This window comes from Phoenix dactylifera, chromosome 6, assembly GCF_051530095.1.
Source record: "Phoenix dactylifera cultivar Ajwa chromosome 6, Ajwa_hap1_PhDact_Kaust_v1.1, whole genome shotgun sequence".
NCBI classification, from domain to species: domain Eukaryota; kingdom Viridiplantae; phylum Streptophyta; class Magnoliopsida; order Arecales; family Arecaceae; genus Phoenix; species Phoenix dactylifera.
This window is the reverse complement of record NC_143195.1, coordinates 6187861-6207699: the sequence shown is the minus strand read 5'-3', so window position 1 is coordinate 6207699 and position 19839 is coordinate 6187861. Positions and strand designations below refer to the sequence as shown.

The following is a 19839-nucleotide window of genomic DNA, read 5'->3' as shown; positions in this document are numbered from 1 at the left end:
ACGATGCTTTAGAGAAAGCATCGTGGGGGCGTGGGTGGGTGGTTCATTTGGACTCCAACGATGCTTTAAAGAAAGCGTCAAAGAGGGGGGAGGGGTTCATTTGAACTCTGATGACACTTTAGAGAAAGCGTCATTGGGGTATTTGGACTCCGACGACGCTTTTAAGCGTCGTCTAATCACACCCTTTTTTATTTAGCATCCGACAATGCTATTTAGCGTCATAATAATATTATGACTGTCGATGCTATTTAAAAGCGTCTGTATATTTTGGCGCTGGAGCCAAAATTACCGATGCTTCTACCTAGTGTCGGCATATAAATGTCGAGATAGCCTATTTACTCTGTAGTGAAAGAACTTAATGATTTTAGGGTATTTTCTCTCTCATAAAATTCTATTTTGGGCTAGACACACATTAATAGAGTTCTTAAACCTTTTTTTTATTGTTGAACAGACAATCAATTTTTTGTTAAAAAAACATCTGATGAGAGCACAAAAGTGCGATTTACACATCACTTAAATTAGTATTACTGCTAATAAATAATGATAAAAGTGTTGCATTAATATTATATTTTTTTGAGGGGTGCAGGTTATCATAAACTAGAGATAAAATGTACATTTGGTACAATTGGGTTCAGAAAGATGCATGGCCCCAAGACGTACGCACCCAATCTCACTATGGCATGGTCGAACCTATCATTTATCAAGCCCACAACCACAAATAGCAGTCAAGCCTAATCACACTGGAGCAACACTTGGCGACCATCCAGAGGGAACGAGCAATGAAACATCTAAGGAAAGATCATCCTAGAACTACACATCATCAACCTATGGCCTAGAGAATGATCAGCAGATGCTTGGCACGGTGGAGAGCATGCCATATTTCAGCCATCCAGACATCCCGTTCGTTCGCTCATCCCAGCTTCGCAATTCAACCCTCCGCGAGTCCGAGTTTCATCCCCTGCATCCGTGAGCCAGCGTCTTTGGCGATTCTCCCAGATTCCACCTCACCAACGATCAACGCCCGCATCCAAGCTTCCGGATTCCCAGCATCCGCACGACGTCCACGTCCGCGATCACCTCCGGCATCCGTCTCGTCCGCGTTCTCCTCCTTCTCAGCCTCACAACCTGAGCATGTCCGCGATCACCTCCCAAGCATCCGCCCAAGCCCGTGAAACCTCCCAGCCGTCCGTGATCAGCTCCCTTCCGGGCGTCCTCCAGATCGCGCTCCTCCACAGCGATCAGCGCCTCCCAGCCGTTCATAAGCCTCAACCCGCATCTCGGCGACCTCCTAGCAGTCCGCGATCAGCCCCGAGCCCGTGATCCCAGCTCCCGTATCAAGTCCCGAGCATCCCAGCCATTCCGCCTCCTCCATCGCGTCCGTTCTCAGCGCCGGATCCGGCCGAGATCAGCTCCTCCAACGCCTCAGCCTCACGCGCCCAAGACCCAGCCGTTTGCCTCTAAAGCATTGATTCCAGCGCATTCCGAAGATCCATGGAGGGAGAGAGTTGATTATAAAAGGTAGTCGGCTGAGAGGGATGGGGGTTCTCATCGAGAAAACAGAGGAGCCTCTGCGATTGAAGGGAGGAGTTGGGCGGCGGCAGGGGAAAGAAAAGAGAAGAAGGAAACAGGGTATGCCCTGTTTCCGAAAAGAAAAAAAAAAAAAAAATAGGGAAGAGGTGATGTTTGTAATGAGAGCCTAATTCCTTTGGCAAAGGGTGATGGATGAACCCTTGGCATGTTGCTTTCATCAACTATACTCTAAACTTGTATTCTAATTGTTTAATATCCATTGGTATGATTTTGATTCTTGCTTACTCATCTATAAGATAGATCTTGTATGGTTTATATATATATTGATGCATGGATTGTTTTGATGCTTGATTTATCGTAGACGTAATCGGTACGATAAATACTTGGATGTTGAATTCATGTTCTAAGATTGTATACTCCATGATTAGAACTATTTTATCATATTAATCCTTAATCAAGAATCGCCGAGTTTATTTATTGAAAGTAATATTGTTAAGGAGGATTCCGGATCCCTAGCCATCTCTATATTCTTGAACGTTGTTTAATCACATATTATTCTCTGCTTTTAATTTCTAAAGATCAACTAAAAATTACATCTGAAATTACGCTAATAATCCATATTTCGTTCCCTGAGGAATCGACCTCGGACTCCCGAGTTATATTACTTGTGCGATTCTCCTGCACTTGGGAGAACAGTTTTATTTTTGCATCAAGTTTTTGGCGCCGTTGCCGGGGAACGGCTGAGTTATTAGTATAAATTTAGATTTAATTTTTACTTTAGTAGTTAGTATTTTTCTTTTGAAAAAAAAAAAAATTGCATCTTTACTACTATTTTTAATTCCCTGCACAGTTTGCATCAAACTCTGATATCATATAAATTATCCGTCTGATTTGACTCAAATTTGGTCAGCTAGTGTAAGACACATTGTTAGATAATCTGAACGGTCTGATTGACATTCTCATATTTTTAAGACCATCAGATTAATACGAAACCTTGCTGATTTCTGTTTTGAATTTTCTGCATTTATTTTTTAGAATCAGAATTATATTGTTATTATATCTCATTAACCCTTGTTGCTAATTAAAAATTGAAGAAAAGAAACCTTAAGAATAGATCAAGGGTGATTATTCAAAAATAAAAAAAAAAAAGAAAAAAAAACCTAAAATTTCAAATTTCAAATTTCAAATTTCAGAATTCAAATTTCAAACTATAACTCATAAAATTTAAAAAAATAAATAAATAATTTGCTTGATCACCTATTCAATGAAATTTAATGTCATGTCATAAAACATTAAAAAAAAAAAATCTCTTGATTGTTGCATATAGTATAAGGCATCAGCATAAAATATTCTAAGGGCTGAACCCATTTAAAAAGATAAGGTCGGGATTTCATCACTCGTCCTTAGCCCAAAAATCACCCCAGTGCATAAATGTCCTAAGCTTAACTAAAATCAACTAGACGTTGGCCCCTAAGGACATTCGAGCTCAATAGGACGAAGACCACCGAAAGTTGCACCAATTTCGCTCTGTGGCTTAGTTGATGTCTAGGCAAGCTTTGTCCCTATAAGGGAGACAGTTCATCTGTTCGAGGCAAGTGGGTTTTAAGTGGGACCTTTGCGAACGCATCGTGACCCCTCCACTTACCTGGGAGCTTACCTGGTCAACTCGGTTCATTGGACCGGATTGGAGGCTTAGGTGTCCTCTTCAAACCAGTTAGGAGCTGTCTAGAAATTTAAGAAAAACATTAGAAATTGAGGTGTGATGTCTTGTTGCATGTTTGATAGTGAATAAAATTTTTGTTTTAGGATATCGTTTTAGGGTAACTTTAGTTGGTACTTATATTTATTTTTTATTTTCTTTTTTTTTTTTTAAAAAAAAAGAAGAAAAAGAAAAAAAAAGAGGGAAATATTTTGCATGCTAAAGTGGAATAGGGACGACACCGGTCGATTAAGTCGTACAACTTTAGATCATCCCTTAGGACATACTTCTGAAATTCCTTCGCAATATCTCACACCTTGTGAGATGGCTGATCTAAATGAAGATGCGGGAAGTCACCACAATCGAGAACGAGAACCCCATGTTATGACTCTAAGACAATACCTACAACCGGCTAGGACTAGTCAGCCTTCATGCATAATTTTTCCTGATAATGTAGGTCATTTTGACATCAAACTAGGGGTAATCCAATTGCTGCCCAAGTTTCATGGGTTAGAGTCCGAGAGTCCGTATCTTCATTTAAAGGATTTTGAAGAATTGAGCATTACATTTAGAGTGCCAAATGTCACCGAGGATGTCCTCAAGTTGACATTGTTTCCTTTCTCTCTAAAGGATAAGGCCAAAATATGGCTAAACTCTTTGCGACCTAGATCAATAAGAAATTGGCAAGATATGCAGAGAGAATTTTTAAAGAAGTTCTTCCCCACACAAAGGACCAACTTTTTGAAGAGACATATCAGCAATTTCCAACAAAAAGATAATGAAACATTTTATGAATGTTGGGAAAGATTTAAAGACCTTCTTCTCTCATGCCCTCATCACGGGTTCGAAACTTGGAGAACCATTAGCTTCTTTTATGAAGGTTTATCTCCACAGTTGAAACAGTTTGTAGAGACCATGTGCAATGGTAGATTTTTAGAAAAACACCCTGATGAGGCATGGGAGTATTTGGATTCCCTTGCTGAGACTGCCCAACTTTGGGATAACGGGGATAGAAACAACAAGTCTTTGCCTAAGCCTACTAGCTCTGTACAGGGAGGCCTTTACAACCTCAGAACTGAGGATGATCTTCATGCTAAAATGGCAGCCCTCACTAGGAAGGTAGAAGAAATTGAGCTTAGGAAGGTTGAGCCTGTCAAAACTATAGAGCTTAGAAACGAGTGTTGTGGCATCTGCGATATGTCGGGTCATACCACTACAGATTGCCCCACCATACCGGCATTCAAAGAAGTCTTGCACGATCAAGCAAATGCTATGAACTCCTACCAAAAGCCTTATAACGATCCATACTCAAATACCTATAACCCTGGTTGGAAGAATCATCCAAACTTTAGGTGGAGAAACGATCATCCTCAACAGTCACACCATTCAGCTCCTCCACCTGCACATCCTACTTTTGCATCACCACCCTCTCAAAAGCCAAATATCGAGGATACCTTGCAATCCATACAAACTTTTCTACAAGGTCAAGCTAATATCAATGCTCAAAATACTCGAAATTTTGAAGACATAAGGAACCAATTGTCAATGTTGACTACCGTCCTAAGTACCCAAGAGAAGGGTAAGCTTCCAGCTCAACCCCAACCTAACCCACAAGTGCACGGTAGTAATAATACGGCTCCTTCTAGTTCGCATACAGAGCATGCAAAGAGCATCATGACTTTGCGTAATGGGAAAGTCATTGATCAACCCGTCCCATTGAGACCGCAGGTCACTTCTGATTCTGATGCTCCCAAAGTTGATGAAAGGGACAAAGAAGAAGTTGAGGTCCCAACTTCTACTAAGAAAGTTGAATGTCCTTTTCCTCCACCTTTTCCACAACGGTTAAAGCCGTTGCAAAAGCTCGAACCTAATTCTGAAATTCTTGAGCTTTTTAAACAAGTAAAGATCAACATACCTCTTCTTGATGCAATCAAACAAGTACCCTCATATGCCAAATTTTTGAAGGACTTGTGTATTGTCAAACGCCGATTAAATGTTAAAAAGAAGGCATTTTTAACTGAAAATGTGAGTGCTATATTGCAGCACAACATTCTCCCTAAATATAAAGATCCAGGTTGCCCAACCATTTCATGCATCATAGGCGACTTTAGGATAGAGCGAGCATTGTTAGATTTAGGGGCAAGTGTGAATTTGTTGCCATATTCTGTATATGAGCAACTTGGTTTAGGTGAGTTGAAGCCAACCTCCGTCACTTTGCAATTAGCTGACAGGTCAGTTAAAATTCCAAGGGGGATTATCGAGGATGTATTAGTCCAAGTAGACAAGTTCTACTTTCCTGTCGATTTTATCGTATTGGACACACATCCGGCTTCGAACTCACAGTCTCAGATTCCGGTCATTTTAGGACGTCCATTCCTTGCGACTTCTAATGCATTAATTAATTGTAGGAATGGCGTCATGAAGCTTTCTTTTGGTAAGATGACCTTAGAACTGAACATTTTTAATGTGTGCAAACAACCTAATGATCCCGAAGAGAGTAAGGAGGTTGATTGGGTTGAAACTATCGCGGAGGAATATTTGTTAGCTGAAGCATTTAACGATCCATCCGGCGATAGTTTAATTGATTGGTGTTCTAATGGCACCAATAAAGATGATTTGTTGGTCAAACCGAGTATGAATTTTTCGAACGCCATGATGATCAATGGGTGGAGACCAAAAGTAGAAAAATTTGAACAGTTGCCAACTCGAGAAACGAAAATAATACCATCCCATGAGCAAGCACCCAAGCTCGAATTGAAACCCTTACCAAAGGAACTTAAGTATGCATTTCTTGGACCCGAGGATACTTTTCCTGTAATTATCTCGTCTGAACTTGATCATATCCAAGAAAGAAAATTACTTGGTGCTCTAAAAAATCATAAGGGAGCCTTAGGGTGGTCTATTGCCGACTTGAAGGAAATTAGCCCCTTAATTTGCACGCACCGAATATATTTGGAGGACAATGCCAAAACCACAAGGCAAATGCAACGAAGGTTAAATCCTACGATGAGAGATGTGGTTAAGGCAGAAGTCCTCAAGTTGCTTGATGTGGGTATTATTTACCCAATTTCCGATAGCAAGTGGGTAAGCCCTACTCAAGTTGTTCCTAAGAAGTCGGGTTTGACGGTAGTAGAAAATGAACAAGGTGAACTAGTTCCAACTCGTGTCCCGACGAGTTGGCGCATGTGTGTTGACTACCGAAAGCTGAATTTAGTCACACGAAAGGATCACTTTCCTCTACCCTTCCTAGACCAAGTATTGGAGAGGGTTGCAGGGCATGATTTCTATTGTTTTCTTGATGGCTATTCGGGATATTATCAAATTGAAATTTCACCAGAAGATCAAGAGAAGACTACCTTCACTTGTCCTTTTGGCACATTTGCTTTCCGACGAATGCCATTTGGGTTGTGTAATGCACCCGCAACATTTCAAAGATGCATGCTCAGCATTTTTGAAGACATGAACGAAAAATTTTTGGAAGTGTTCATGGATGACTTCTCCATTTTTGGTGACTCATTTGATGATTGCCTGTCACATTTACAAGCAGTCTTAGCTCGATGTATAGAAACGAATTTGATACTGAATTGGGAGAAATGCCACTTCATGGTGCCAAAGGGAATTGTCCTAGGACACATTGTTTCATCAAAAGGAATGGAAGTAGATAGAGCTAAGACTGATTTAATTGCTAAGCTACCTGCACCCAAGACAGTTAGAGATGTCAGATCATTTTTGGGTCATGCCGGATTCTATAGGAGGTTCATTAAGGACTTTAGTGTCATAGCTCGACCATTATGTAACCTCCTATCCCTTGATACACCGTTCAATTGGACTGAAACCTGTCAGGAGGCATTCGAAAAGTTGAAGTCTATGCTTAGCACTGCACCCATCGTGCGACCACCCAATTGGTCATTACCTTTTGAGATTATGTGCGACGCTAGCGACTATGCAATAGGAGCTGTCCTAGGACAACGCAAGGATAATAAGCCATATGTCATTTACTATGCAAGCAAAACCTTAAACGATGCTCAAATGAATTACACCACCACCGAGAAGGAATTGCTTGCAGTAGTATTTGCCTTAGATAAATTTCGCTCTTATATCCTTGGTGCTCCTATTGTTATCTTCACAGACCATGCAGCGTTAAAATATTTGTTGGATAAGAAAGAGGCCAAACCACGTTTAATACGATGGATACTTCTACTCCAAGAATTTGACATCACTATTAAAGATAAAAAGGGAGTAGAGAATGTGGTTGCTGACCATTTATCACGGCTAGTTTTTCATGATTCAATGCCACAATTTTCCATCAAGGACTCATTCCCTGAAGAGCAGTTGTTTGCACTTTCTAGTATGCCATGGTATGCAGATATTGTAAATTTTCTTGTTACAAACCGGATGCCAGAGCATTGGGGGTCGACAGATAGAAAAATTTTCTTGCGCGAAGTAAAAAATTATTACTATGACGATCCCTATTTATTTAAATATTGCAACGATCAAATCCTTAGACGATGCATACCGGATCATGATATACAAAGCGTACTTTCTTTCTGCCATACTGATGCTTGCGGTGGACACTTTGCCTCTAAGAAAACTGTTGCAAAGGTCTTGCAATGTGGTTTCTATTGGCCTACTATGTTCAAAGATGCCCACGAGTTCTGCAGGACATGTGATCCATGTCAACGTATTGGAAGCCTAACTCGTAGGCAAATGATGCCTCTTCAACCCATTACTATTATCGAAATTTTCGATTGTTGGGGCATCGATTTTATGGGCCCATTCCCAGCATCTTTTGGATATGAGTACATTTTAGTCGGTGTCGAATATGTGTCCAAATGGGTAGAAGCTGTTGCTTGTAAGACCAATGATCACAAACCTGTCCTAAAGTTTTTAAAAGAAAATATTTTTTCACGATTTGGGATGCCTAAAATCATAATTAGTGACGGTGGAAAACACTTTTGTAATAAGCCTTTCGAAACCTTATTGAAAAAATATGGTGTCACCCATAGAATTGCTACCCCATATCATCCGCAAACTAGTGGCCAGGTAGAGTTAGCCAATCGAGAGATCAAGCGTATTTTAGAGAAAACGGTGAACCCATCACGAAAAGATTGGTCCTTAAAACTATCAGATGCATTATGGGCCTATCGTACTGCATACAAAACCATTCTTGGCATGTCTCCCTACCGGCTAGTCTACGGTAAAGCGTGTCATTTGCCCGTAGAAATAGAACATAAATCGTATTGGGCAATTAGAAAATTGAATTTTAATTTACAAGATGCCGGTCTAGCTAAAAAATTGCAATTAAACGAGCTTAATGAGATTCGCAGAGATGCTTATGACAACGCTAAAATTTGCAAAGAACGAATAAAGATCTTACATGATAAATCAATTTTGAAAAAATCTTTTGAACCTTTGCAAAAAGTTCTTTTATATGATTCCCGCTTACATCTGTTTCCTGGTAAGTTACGATCAAGATGGACAGGTCCCTACGTCATAAAAACTGTTTTTCCACATGGGGCGGTAGAGATTGAGAATCCACGGGATGGTAGAATTTTTAAGGTAAATGGACACAGGTTAAAACCTTTTCTTGAGAATTTTTCAGATGAAGAGGATTCCTTTTCCTTGGGGGAGCCTTCTTATGACTGAACATGAAGGCAAAGGTATGTGTATATTAGTCGGAATTATTTTTCTAGTTTTGTAAGTCTTATTTTCTGGATATCAGCAGCTCAAGGTATTCCTCTTCTCTCCAATATTATTTTCTCTACTGTCTCTCGTATATAGTTTTCTTGTATCTATTACATTGAGGACAATGCAATGTTTAAGTTGGGGGGAGGGAAGTATTTTGATTAAAAAAAAAAAAAAAAATTTGCATTCTTTTCTAAGCAAATGCACATGTATTTTCATATTGAGTTTGTGCAACTATTACGGCAAGGAACACATGCATATTATGACTGATCAGAGACCTATTATTAGATCCCCGCACATGTACTTAATGATTATAGGAAGGCCTCAGGAGTTCATATTTGTTTAATGCATTTTTATTAAGCCGTATCTGTAAAAGAAGTACGAGTATCCTTGTCCGTACTATAAGGTTCATGATTTGGTTTTCACATAAAGATAGAGGTTGAATACCCTGGCTAGATCACCTAAGTGCCTTATGTTCCGACCTTGGTTGACCTATAGTCACGATGCAGTCACGTTATATGGTTCAGTTTACCTTCTCTGTTTTGAAAAAAAAAAAATTAAAATAAATAAATAAATGAGGAGATGACAAGTCTAACCTCGTGGTGTAGTTTGGTTCGAGTAATTAAGCCCGAGGGGTGTTTTTACCTAATGCCTTGAGCCAACTGGATCAAGAGTCATTGGCCGAAAACTCGCTACATGGACCTTGCTAGAGCCTAAGGGGGTTGGACTATTGTAATCACCATATGTCTGAAAAAAAAAAAAAAAAAAACATGAATAGGGTTGGTCGGGCTGAACCCAGTGACATGTGGTAATGGCTGGTTTGACTCCATTGTATTGGACCTTTGTGTACTTTGGATATTTAGTTGGGATTGATAGCTCTTTCTTTACATACGAACCATTCTTGACAATTTTAGACAACATGAGATATTCCGAAAATTTGATGGATCAGGCCCTAATAAACTGTAGTAAACACTTGTGAACTTGAGTAGTACACCTAAAATTCAAGCGGTACCATGTTGTGGTGGAGGTATTAGTGCTCTAAGAAAGTCATCTGTTTATGCATACTACACTTCAGTATTACCCTTGCTTTGATAGTTGCCATGCTTGAAAAAAAAATATATATCACGTGTGCATTGACTTAAATTTCATTATATATCATTTTATGAATGATGTTTGTGGGTAACATCACTGCAAACCCTCACGAGACAACACTCGTCCACTAGGGTAACCTAGAGGTTTAACGGCTTGTTGCACGTGCTAAGTGCAATCGTGATACCCTACGAAAGTGGGTACATATCTTAGTTTTATGTCTTTAACTTTAATAAAAAGTCAAATGATTGACCAACACTTTTTGTACTCTCATATTATTATTTGCTCGTTAATTGCTAGAGACTAGCAATAAGCTAGTTGGGGGGTGTGATGAGAGCACAAAAGTGCGATTTACACATCACTTAAATTAGTATTACTGCTAATAAATAATGATAAAAGTGTTGCATTAATATTATATTTTTTTGAGGGGTGCAGGTTATCATAAACTAGAGATAAAATGTACATTTGGTACAATTGGGTTCAGAAAGATGCATGGCCCCAAGACGTACGCACCCAATCTCACTATGGCATGGTCGAACCTATCATTTATCAAGCCCACAACCACAAATAGCAGTCAAGCCTAATCACACTGGAGCAACACTTGGCGACCATCCAGAGGGAACGAGCAATGAAACATCTAAGGAAAGATCATCCTAGAACTACACATCATCAACCTATGGCCTAGAGAATGATCAGCAGATGCTTGGCACGGTGGAGAGCATGCCATATTTCAGCCATCCAGACATCCCGTTCGTTCGCTCATCCCAGCTTCACAATTCAACCCTCCGCGAGTCCGAGTTTCATCCCCTGCATCCGTGAGCCAGCGTCTTTGGCGATTCTCCCAGATTCCACCTCACCAACGATCAACGCCCGCATCCAAGCTTCCGGATTCCCAGCATCCGCACGACGTCCACGTCCGCGATCACCTCCGGCATCCGTCTCGTCCGCGTTCTCCTCCTTCTCAGCCTCACAACCTGAGCATGTCCGCGATCACCTCCCAAGCATCCGCCCAAGCCCGTGAAACCTCCCAGCCGTCCGTGATCAGCTCCCTTCCGGGCGTCCTCCAGATCGCGCTCCTCCACAGCGATCAGCGCCTCCCAGCCGTTCATAAGCCTCAACCCGCATCTCGGCGACCTCCTAGCAGTCCGCGATCAGCCCCGAGCCCGTGATCCCAGCTCCCGTATCAAGTCCCGAGCATCCCAGCCATTCCGCCTCCTCCATCGCGTCCGTTCTCAGCGCCGGATCCGGCCGAGATCAGCTCCTCCAACGCCTCAGCCTCACGCGCCCAAGACCCAGCCGTTTGCCTCTAAAGCATTGATTCCAGCGCATTCCGAAGATCCATGGAGGGAGAGAGTTGATTATAAAAGGTAGTCGGCTGAGAGGGATGGGGGTTCTCATCGGGAAAACAGAGGAGCCTCTGCGATTGAAGGGAGGAGTTGGGCGGCGGCAGGGGAAAGAAAAGAGAAGAAGGAAACAGGGTATGCCCTGTTTCCGAAAAGAAAAAAAAAAAAAAAAATAGGGAAGAGGTGATGTTTGTAATGAGAGCCTAATTCCTTTGGCAAAGGGTGATGGATGAACCCTTGGCATGTTGCTTTCATCAAGTATACTCTAAACTTGTATTCTAATTGTTTAATATCCATTGGTATGATTTTGATTCTAGCTTACTCATCTATAAGATAGATCTTGTATGGTTTATATATATATTGATGCATGGATTGTTTTGATGCTTGATTTATCGTAGACGTAATCGGTACGATAAATACTTGGATGTTGAATTCATGTTCTAAGATTGTATACTCCATGATTAGAACTATTTTATCATATTAATCCTTAATCAAGAATCGCCGAGTTTATTTATTGAAAGTAATATTGTTAAGGAGGATTCCGGATCCCTAGCCATCTCTATATTCTTGAACGTTGTTTAATCACATATTATTCTCTGCTTTTAATTTCTAAAGATCAACTAAAAATTACATCTGAAATTACGCTAATAATCCATATTTCGTTCCCTGAGGAATCGACCTCGGACTCCCGAGTTATATTACTTGTGCGATTCTCCTGCACTTGGGAGAACAGTTTTATTTTTACATCAACATCTCAATGCACTGTCACGCCCCCGCTTCTGCGGAGCACGTGAGGCACCCAGTGCCCACGTGGGGGCCACATGAGGGGGGACCGCGGGGCTCCCCTGCCAGATATTGTCTGGTTTCGTGGCTTCACGCAAGCGTCCTTCACCCCTCTCCGATTTTATTTTCCACCCAAAATGCGTCTGCAGGATTAGGAGACACCCGCCTCATATGCCCAGGCTCTAGAACGAGTCTTTCCGATGTGGGACTATTGGGCCTCACACCCTTCCCACCATCGGACAAGATCCGTGCGGGCGTGTGTTTAGTCCCATATCGGTTATTCGCTGGGTAGATCTTGGGTACTTATACAGGATCAAGGAACCCAAATAATAACTTCTGGCTAGCCATTTTGGATAAGATCCTGGGTTGTTACAAATGGTATCAGAGCGGACCCGGCCCATAACCTATGTGAACTAGGAGACACTGCAGCACGGATCCATTGGGGCTGACTACGGGCCAATCGTAGTGTTTGTGATTAGATTTGAATAGATATGAACCCTTAGCCTGACGAGGACGTCAGGGCTTGAACGGAGGGAGTATGTGAGGATCCGTGCGGGCGTGTGTTTAGTCCCACATCGGTTATTCGCTGGGTAGATCTTGGGTACTTATACAGGATCAAGGAACCCAAATAATAACTTCTGGCTAGCCATTTTGGGTAAGATCCTGGGTTGTTACATGCACGATGCTCCCTCTATTGTAAGGTCTAAGGAGGGCAAATGTACTTAGATACAGAGAGGTTATTTTTGTATTTTGAATGTATAATCACCTTGCAAGGAGCAATCTTACCATTGCCAAAATATGCCTTTCTGCGTAAAATAACTTTATGAATATAAACCTGGAAATGGAATTTGAGGTAATATCTAATGATATTCTCTTAGAAGATTCTAATTAATACGGATATGCTACAAAAGATCTTTATTATAAACTACTAGCAATTCCATTTTTTTGTGAAGGATCCTGACACTACAAGAAACTTGGATATTAGCGACTCTTATTTGCCGACGCTTATTCCAAGCGTCGGCAAAAAATTTTTCCTGTCAACATTTGCCGACGCTTTTTAAAAGCGTCGGCTAATAATGACGCTTAAAAGCGTCGTCGAACTTTTAACGACGCTTTTTAGCATCGTTAAATACCGACGCTTTTTAGCATCGTTAAATACCGACGCTTTTTTGCATCGTTAAATAACGATGCTTTTTAGCGTCGTTAAATAACGACGCTTAAAAGCGTCGTCGGAATCCAAAAAATCACCTCATTTTAGTCCCACATCGGCAGATTTGAAAAAAAAAAAACTGTTTATATAGCCAAACCCAACCCTTCCGCACAGATGGAATAAAGGTACTGATCGAGGAGGTTGTTTATATTTCTGAAGGGAGGAGAAGATGCAGACCGCAATTGATAATTTTTTTGGCAAATGGTAAAGCGCGACGCTTTAAAGCGTCGGTAAAGCGCGACGCTTAAAAGTGTCGCTAAATTGGAATTAGCGACGCTTTTAAAAGCGTCGGAAAATATTTTTTCCACTGTAGCATAGGCGACGCTTTACCGACGCTTTGGAAAGCGTCGGGATGGTTTCTAACGACGCTTAAAAGCGTCGCTAATAGCCAAAAAAAGCGTCGCTAATGTCCAAGTTTCTTGTAGTGTGACTAATATCCCTATTTTCTTCTTCCTCCTTAAAAAATATGGTGACTAGGTCCCCGTTATTCTATTTAAAAAATAAAATGATACAAGATGAGGAAGTCATGGGAGAGGGAAGGTCCTCGTGCAACCAAAATTTCTTCTTCACGGGCTATTCCAGCCCACGAGCTTGTGAAGAACATGGTTCGGAGATCAGTGGATGCATGGGATTCTTTGCAAGTGAAGAGGTAGGCATTTTGCTGCCTCCAAATAGTCCAGTGTAAAGTCGTAACAAGGTAATGAAGATGAAGCCAAGAGTGCCTCAGGATCCTCTTTGGACCCTCCACATCGAGCAAAGAGCATGCATAGACCACGGAAACCACTGACTTGGAAAATGGACTTGATTGCAAGCCATTTGTACCGGATGAAGAAGAATAGAGAATTAGGCGCTCGGGTATCTAGGGATATACACCCCTGGAAGTCACAATTATAGCTAGCTACCTTCAAGCAACATTTCTGGCTAAAGAATATCCTGCAGAAATCAGACCTATTGTTCCATTCAATCTACCTCCTTTAAAGGCTCATCAGAGTCCTAGCCTAAATCCAAGAAATTGGAGTTGGGAGTGTTGGCTTGATAAGGGCTATACTCAAATAAACTTCTTAATCGAAGATCATAGCCTTGAACAAAGCAACGGTTACTCTACACGAATATTTTGCAGAAGTCAGGCTTACTCAGTCTACATCTTCTTCAAAGTCATTGTCATGCCCTGAGGCGGGAGCGCAACAGATGTCGTATGCCTGTACGACAGACCGTACATGCATGCAAGGCAACAGATTGTATCAAAGCAATGACAAATCCTTAAAATTTATTTAAGCATTAATTTATTTAAATAGTTCTTACAGTAGTTTTAAAGTAGCATATGCTAACATAAATCAAATAATCTAACTAATCTAACTAAAATGCTCATAACCAAAGAATCTTCAGAAAATCTAGCGCACACCCCAGTCTCATGCGATCATGCCTCTAGCTCCAAAAAACAGAGAAAATATAATAATGAGCTACACTAGCCTAGTAAGCAACATAATAACCCATAGTGGGGTTAAAGCATGCCAGATATTTAATTAAAGCACAAAATAATTACTAAAAATAAATTACAAATAAACATATTTTTCTTTTAAAATTTATTAAGCAGTTTTATAAAAACTGATACTAAATTCCGACATCAATAGGCTATGGCCACGTAACCCAGTGGCAATGATCGTACAAAGTGCCAAAAACCACTATTGTTAACCACCAGTGGCAATAATGTTCAAATACCACTATTTTAATCACCGATGGTGTGATGTTGAAATCAGTTTCTCACAGATTACAGATGATAAGCCTAACGAATAATCTCCATTGGCGGGGCTAAATCATAGCCATACTGAGAATACATACATATAAAATAGATAATTTGCCCAATTAATTTTTTCAGATTTTCATAACATATATCATAATTTTAAAATAATTATTAATATGCGTGACCCGTTTTACTAAGTACAAAACAAATATCAAAATTTTAATCAACTAATTATTAAATTTACCAAAAATTTTAAAAATATATTTTGAAGCATTAGGTTATTTACCTTTTCTCATTTTAAATCCAACTTTAGGCAAATGGGTCAGTGCACCTGTTTAATATCATTAAAATATTATTAATATTTGACAGAATTCTAGAAGTCAATTAAATGCTACGGTCTTATGCCCCCAAATCAGGTTGGTCGGGTGACAGTGCCCGACTGCTCAGGTTGGTCTAAGCTAAGAGAATTTAATAAGTTAGGTAAAGATCAAAAGTGATCAAATCTAGCTGGGGCTGAAGTAATGGCCCGTCAACCCACTATAAGAAAATACACTTTCAGCGACTAAGATTCTAGTCGCCGAATAATCATATTTGGTCGCCGAAACCTTTTCGCGACTAGCATACCCTTCGTCGCCGAACCCTAGTCACTAAAAGGTTTTGGCAACCAATATTGTGTGGTCACCTAAGGTACACCAATAATGACCAACGTTTGGTTGCCGAAGAAAATTATCAGCGACCAAATCTATTGTCGCTAATTTCAACGCCGACCAAATAATTGGTCGTGGAAGGTTTGTCTTCCGCTACTAAAAAAATGGTCACTGAATGTCTATCTTCCCCCACCAATAGTTTGGTCGCAGAATGTATTGGAATGCATTGGCAACAAACATTTTTTGGTGGCAGAAAGTATTAACCTGTATTTAATTAACAATTCAAATTATAAGCTTAATATTTATTTTTGGGCTCGTTCCAAATCCTGTACAAACAACACAGCCTATCCAATATCCATATTGCACAATACATTTGCTCATCCAAATAGAAGTATACACAATGTTGGAGAATCCATAATCATTCATTATAAATATCATCATCTATAAGTTTAAAGTCAAGCATACCTATTAACCATACATCAAAATGTTTCATCCATACCATATGTTAAGGTGATAATCATCACCCAACACATCAAAATGTAAATTAAAAATCCCAAAATATCTGATGTTGCTATTCATCCAAACAACCATCATGTAGACAAAAATATTCTTATACCAAAAATTGGATTCTGCTTGTAGACAACTCCACCATGATCATCTGAACAAAAGCTATCCATGTACCAGAAACTAGATTTCACATGCTCATAACTCCACCATGTATCTGAGAAAGCAAAAAAGAATACACAATCAATAACCACATGTGAATAATAATAAACTAAAATTCAAGTATAAGTTCACAATGACATTTCGTTTAATTTGGTCCAAATCTCTAAATAACCTACGTAATATAAATGAGAATACATACCAACGAATATTTGTACCACCAGTTGAATACATGGCCCATCATGATGGATAGATGACTTGTGCATTTAAGTCTTTTTCTTTAAGAACTCTGTCACCAAACTTGTAAGATGTGCAATTTGCTTCTGTTCTTCCTCTCGCTCTTTCTTTTCCTCCTCACGCTCTCTCCTCTCCTGCTCCAATTGCCTCCGCAGCTCCTCACGCTCTATATCACGCTCCATCTTCATCTCGTCCATCTCAGCTTTAAGTTTCTGCAACTCTCCAATATGGTCTTGTGACACACGACTAGGTGTGGACAAAGATGAAGAGGGCTTCGGCCCATCCCCAAATCCAAGAATGTATCTCTTCCTTTTTCCAAGTGCCTGCCTAGATATCTCCTCTGATGTTAATTACACACCGGATTGGGAAGATTCTTCTCGCAAGCTTAACATCTTTGATTGTCAATGCAAAGGTAACAACAGAATTAAATGTATATAACCTTGCAAAAGCAGAAACTGATTTAAATAATTATTGAGATTTTAGATACCTACATGTTTCACGGCGCAAATAGGATCAATCCACTCTTTGTTCTTCTTGGTATGCGTTTTCTTATAGAATTCTGAAAATTCAAGATTTTCAGAACCATTAAACTCCGGCTGCAAAGTGTAATTTAGATTAGCATATAGCCACTACATAATAAGAAAACTAAAATAACTGATAGATCTACTTGCATAAAAGGATTCCAAAAATATACTTGCAGCAAACTAGAATAAAAAATCTAGTTGCAGCAAATTGTCTATTTTACAATAGCCAAAACTATCCCATAGACTGTTTCACAAGCAGTTCATTAAGAATATAACCAGTACATACTCAAAAACATATTACCTGTATAGTCAGTGTTGCAACAAATGACCGAGATCCTGAACAATGATTGTACTCAAGCTTTTTCCTATTCTTTTTGCCAGCTTTTGATCTCACCTTCAAAAAAATACAAATTAAAAATTTAAAGAAAACATTATGATCAAATATTTGACTTATAAACTCTGAAGCACTAAATATGTAAGTTACCTTGTGTTCTTTGCTTTTCCACACATCGTCAATTAAGTGGCGCCAATCCTCTTGAGTCATATGTTCGTATGGATGACTATAAGGGTCTACATGTAAGACATTCTTAAGATGCTTGTAATGCAATTTTATATTATGCCTCCAATTTCTGTGAATATTGTAGCATTTTCTGTGGACAGCTTGCTGAGCTACTAGATTGCCATGATAATCATCCGAGATTTTGAACTTGTCCTAAAAATATAAGTAAAATATTATGTAGTATGATTAATGCAACTATTACAAGTACCTAAAAAAATATTGTGCAATAAATAATTACAAGGACAGATTGTATGATAGCAGATTGAGTAGCCTCGTCTACATGCTGCCACGTCAGTATGCCCTTAATTGGACACATTCTCCTAATATACACCCCCAACAGATTGGCTACCTTTGAGGCATTAATACCACATAAAGCATTTCACTCATCAAGTACTGGAATAGAGAGCTTTTCTTCGCCATTCTGGGCAATGAGCTTATCAATTCCTTTTCCAACTGTCTTACCCCGCATGCGCTTTGATGATGAACCTGCTAAAATACTTAAATACTTTAGGCCATAAGACAAACCTGCTAGTGATAGACAAAGAGAAGGCAAAAAAAGAAACACAAAACCACTAAAATGCCATCATTTTACCAAGAATATCTTAGCAATAACAAGATTCAGAAAGATGAGTTTTCTCACCCACGTTGTTGGCAATAATAGGTGGACTTGAAAGCTCGTGGGTTTGTTGGGTATAAAAGGTGGGGAGCAGAGTAGGTTGGGCAGCCATCACGGGCACAAGTTCAGCATCTCTAGAAGAATTCAGTCCTTCATTATCAGATGGCAGATACTCTTCATCATCATCGCCATTGCTAATCTTGTTCGGTCCTTCATTACCATTCTGATTTGAACCAAACAATGCCTTGGACATGCCCGGTATGCCAAGAGCCTCTAATCTCATTGTGTTCATTTCAATCCTTTTTTGCCTTTGCCTTTCGTATCCCGTCAACTTCTGGGACAAGCACCCAAGCTTCACAAATTTTTTACCTACTTTGTGCATCTTTCACAATAAAAACCAGACAGATACATTACATTCAGCCATAAAGAAATATGATGTAAAAAGTAAATCACACTCTCCATAAAAAATAGAAGCATGTAAGATAAAAATGGATGATTTTCATTAACATAAAAAATAGAAGCATGTAAGATAAAAATGTTCAACTTTTCTATAGATAGATCATTAGAGAAATATATCATGGCTCTAAATCTAGATATGTATCACTGTCACTATCAATGTCTTCTTCTTCATCGCTAGGCTCCTCCATTACTTCATCGACACTCCCCCCGACTTGATCTCGCCCACGGCACTGCAAAATGACCTCCTCTTGAATAATTTCAGCATCAATATCATATCTGCGCAAATCCATTGTGGTTGGCTCTTCAATAGAAATTGGTTCAACGTCATTGGTTTCAACTTGTTGGAACACATGATTGAGAACAATGGTTTCTTCAACATCATTGGGTTCTAAATCACTCATTTGTGGCACATCCCATATATACCTCGATGCTTGAATCTTTGGACAACTTTCCAATTGCCACGTCTCTCTGCAGTGTCATTAATATAAAATACTTGCTGCACTTGACTCGGTAGTACAAAAGAATCATCTTTGTACCACCAACTTCTTGTATCAATGCTAGTGCAATGCGCATCAATGCAGAAAGTCTTTTTACTTCCAGTGTTGAACCATTCGCGTTGGAATAAGACGACTTGTTGTCCAAACATATATGTTAATTCCCAAACTTTGCACAAGTAACCGTAGAAGTCAATCGGTTGCCCTTCGTGGTCCCCTTCAACAACTAACCCACTATTCTGGCTTTTACGGCGGTTGTCACATTCGATGGTATGGAATCGGATACCATTACAAAAGCACCCTGAATATATGTTGACTATCGGATGAGGACCATTGGCCAATGACCATAATTCATCAGTAGCTTCTGGTGATCGCTGGTTTTGAAGTTGAGTCATCTATAACAAAAAAGTGACATAATATGTTACTTCACTTTCAAATACAAGGATAACTCAAGGTGCCTACATGTTAATTAATTTTGCTTACGCGATCTTTGAACCACTTGGAAAATTCTTTACGTTGTCTGTTTGTGATGTCAACTTCACTCTCACCTTGTATATAGT

The 19839-nt window shown here is 39.7% G+C and overlaps 2 long non-coding RNA genes and 1 other non-coding gene across 3 annotated transcripts; all 3 read right to left on the bottom strand.

Annotated features, from left to right (window-relative positions):
* Positions 1-3965: 3965 nt before the first annotated feature.
* On the bottom strand, positions 3966-4074 carry LOC120109492 (small nucleolar RNA R71). Its single transcript, XR_005506753.1, has one exon. It is a non-coding gene; the product is annotated as a small nucleolar RNA R71 (small nucleolar RNA).
* Positions 4075-7220: 3146 nt separating this feature from the next.
* LOC149753264 (uncharacterized) lies at positions 7221-11645 on the bottom strand. Its single transcript, XR_016395701.1, has 2 exons — positions 10998-11645; positions 7221-10929 (listed from the first exon to the last, which is right to left on the bottom strand). It is a non-coding gene; the product is annotated as an uncharacterized LOC149753264 (long non-coding RNA).
* Positions 11646-16202: 4557 nt separating this feature from the next.
* Positions 16203-17365, bottom strand: LOC149753263 (uncharacterized). The gene is made up of 2 exons (XR_016395663.1): positions 16593-17365; positions 16203-16448 (listed from the first exon to the last, which is right to left on the bottom strand). It is a non-coding gene; the product is annotated as an uncharacterized LOC149753263 (long non-coding RNA).
* Positions 17366-19839: the final 2474 nt, after the last annotated feature.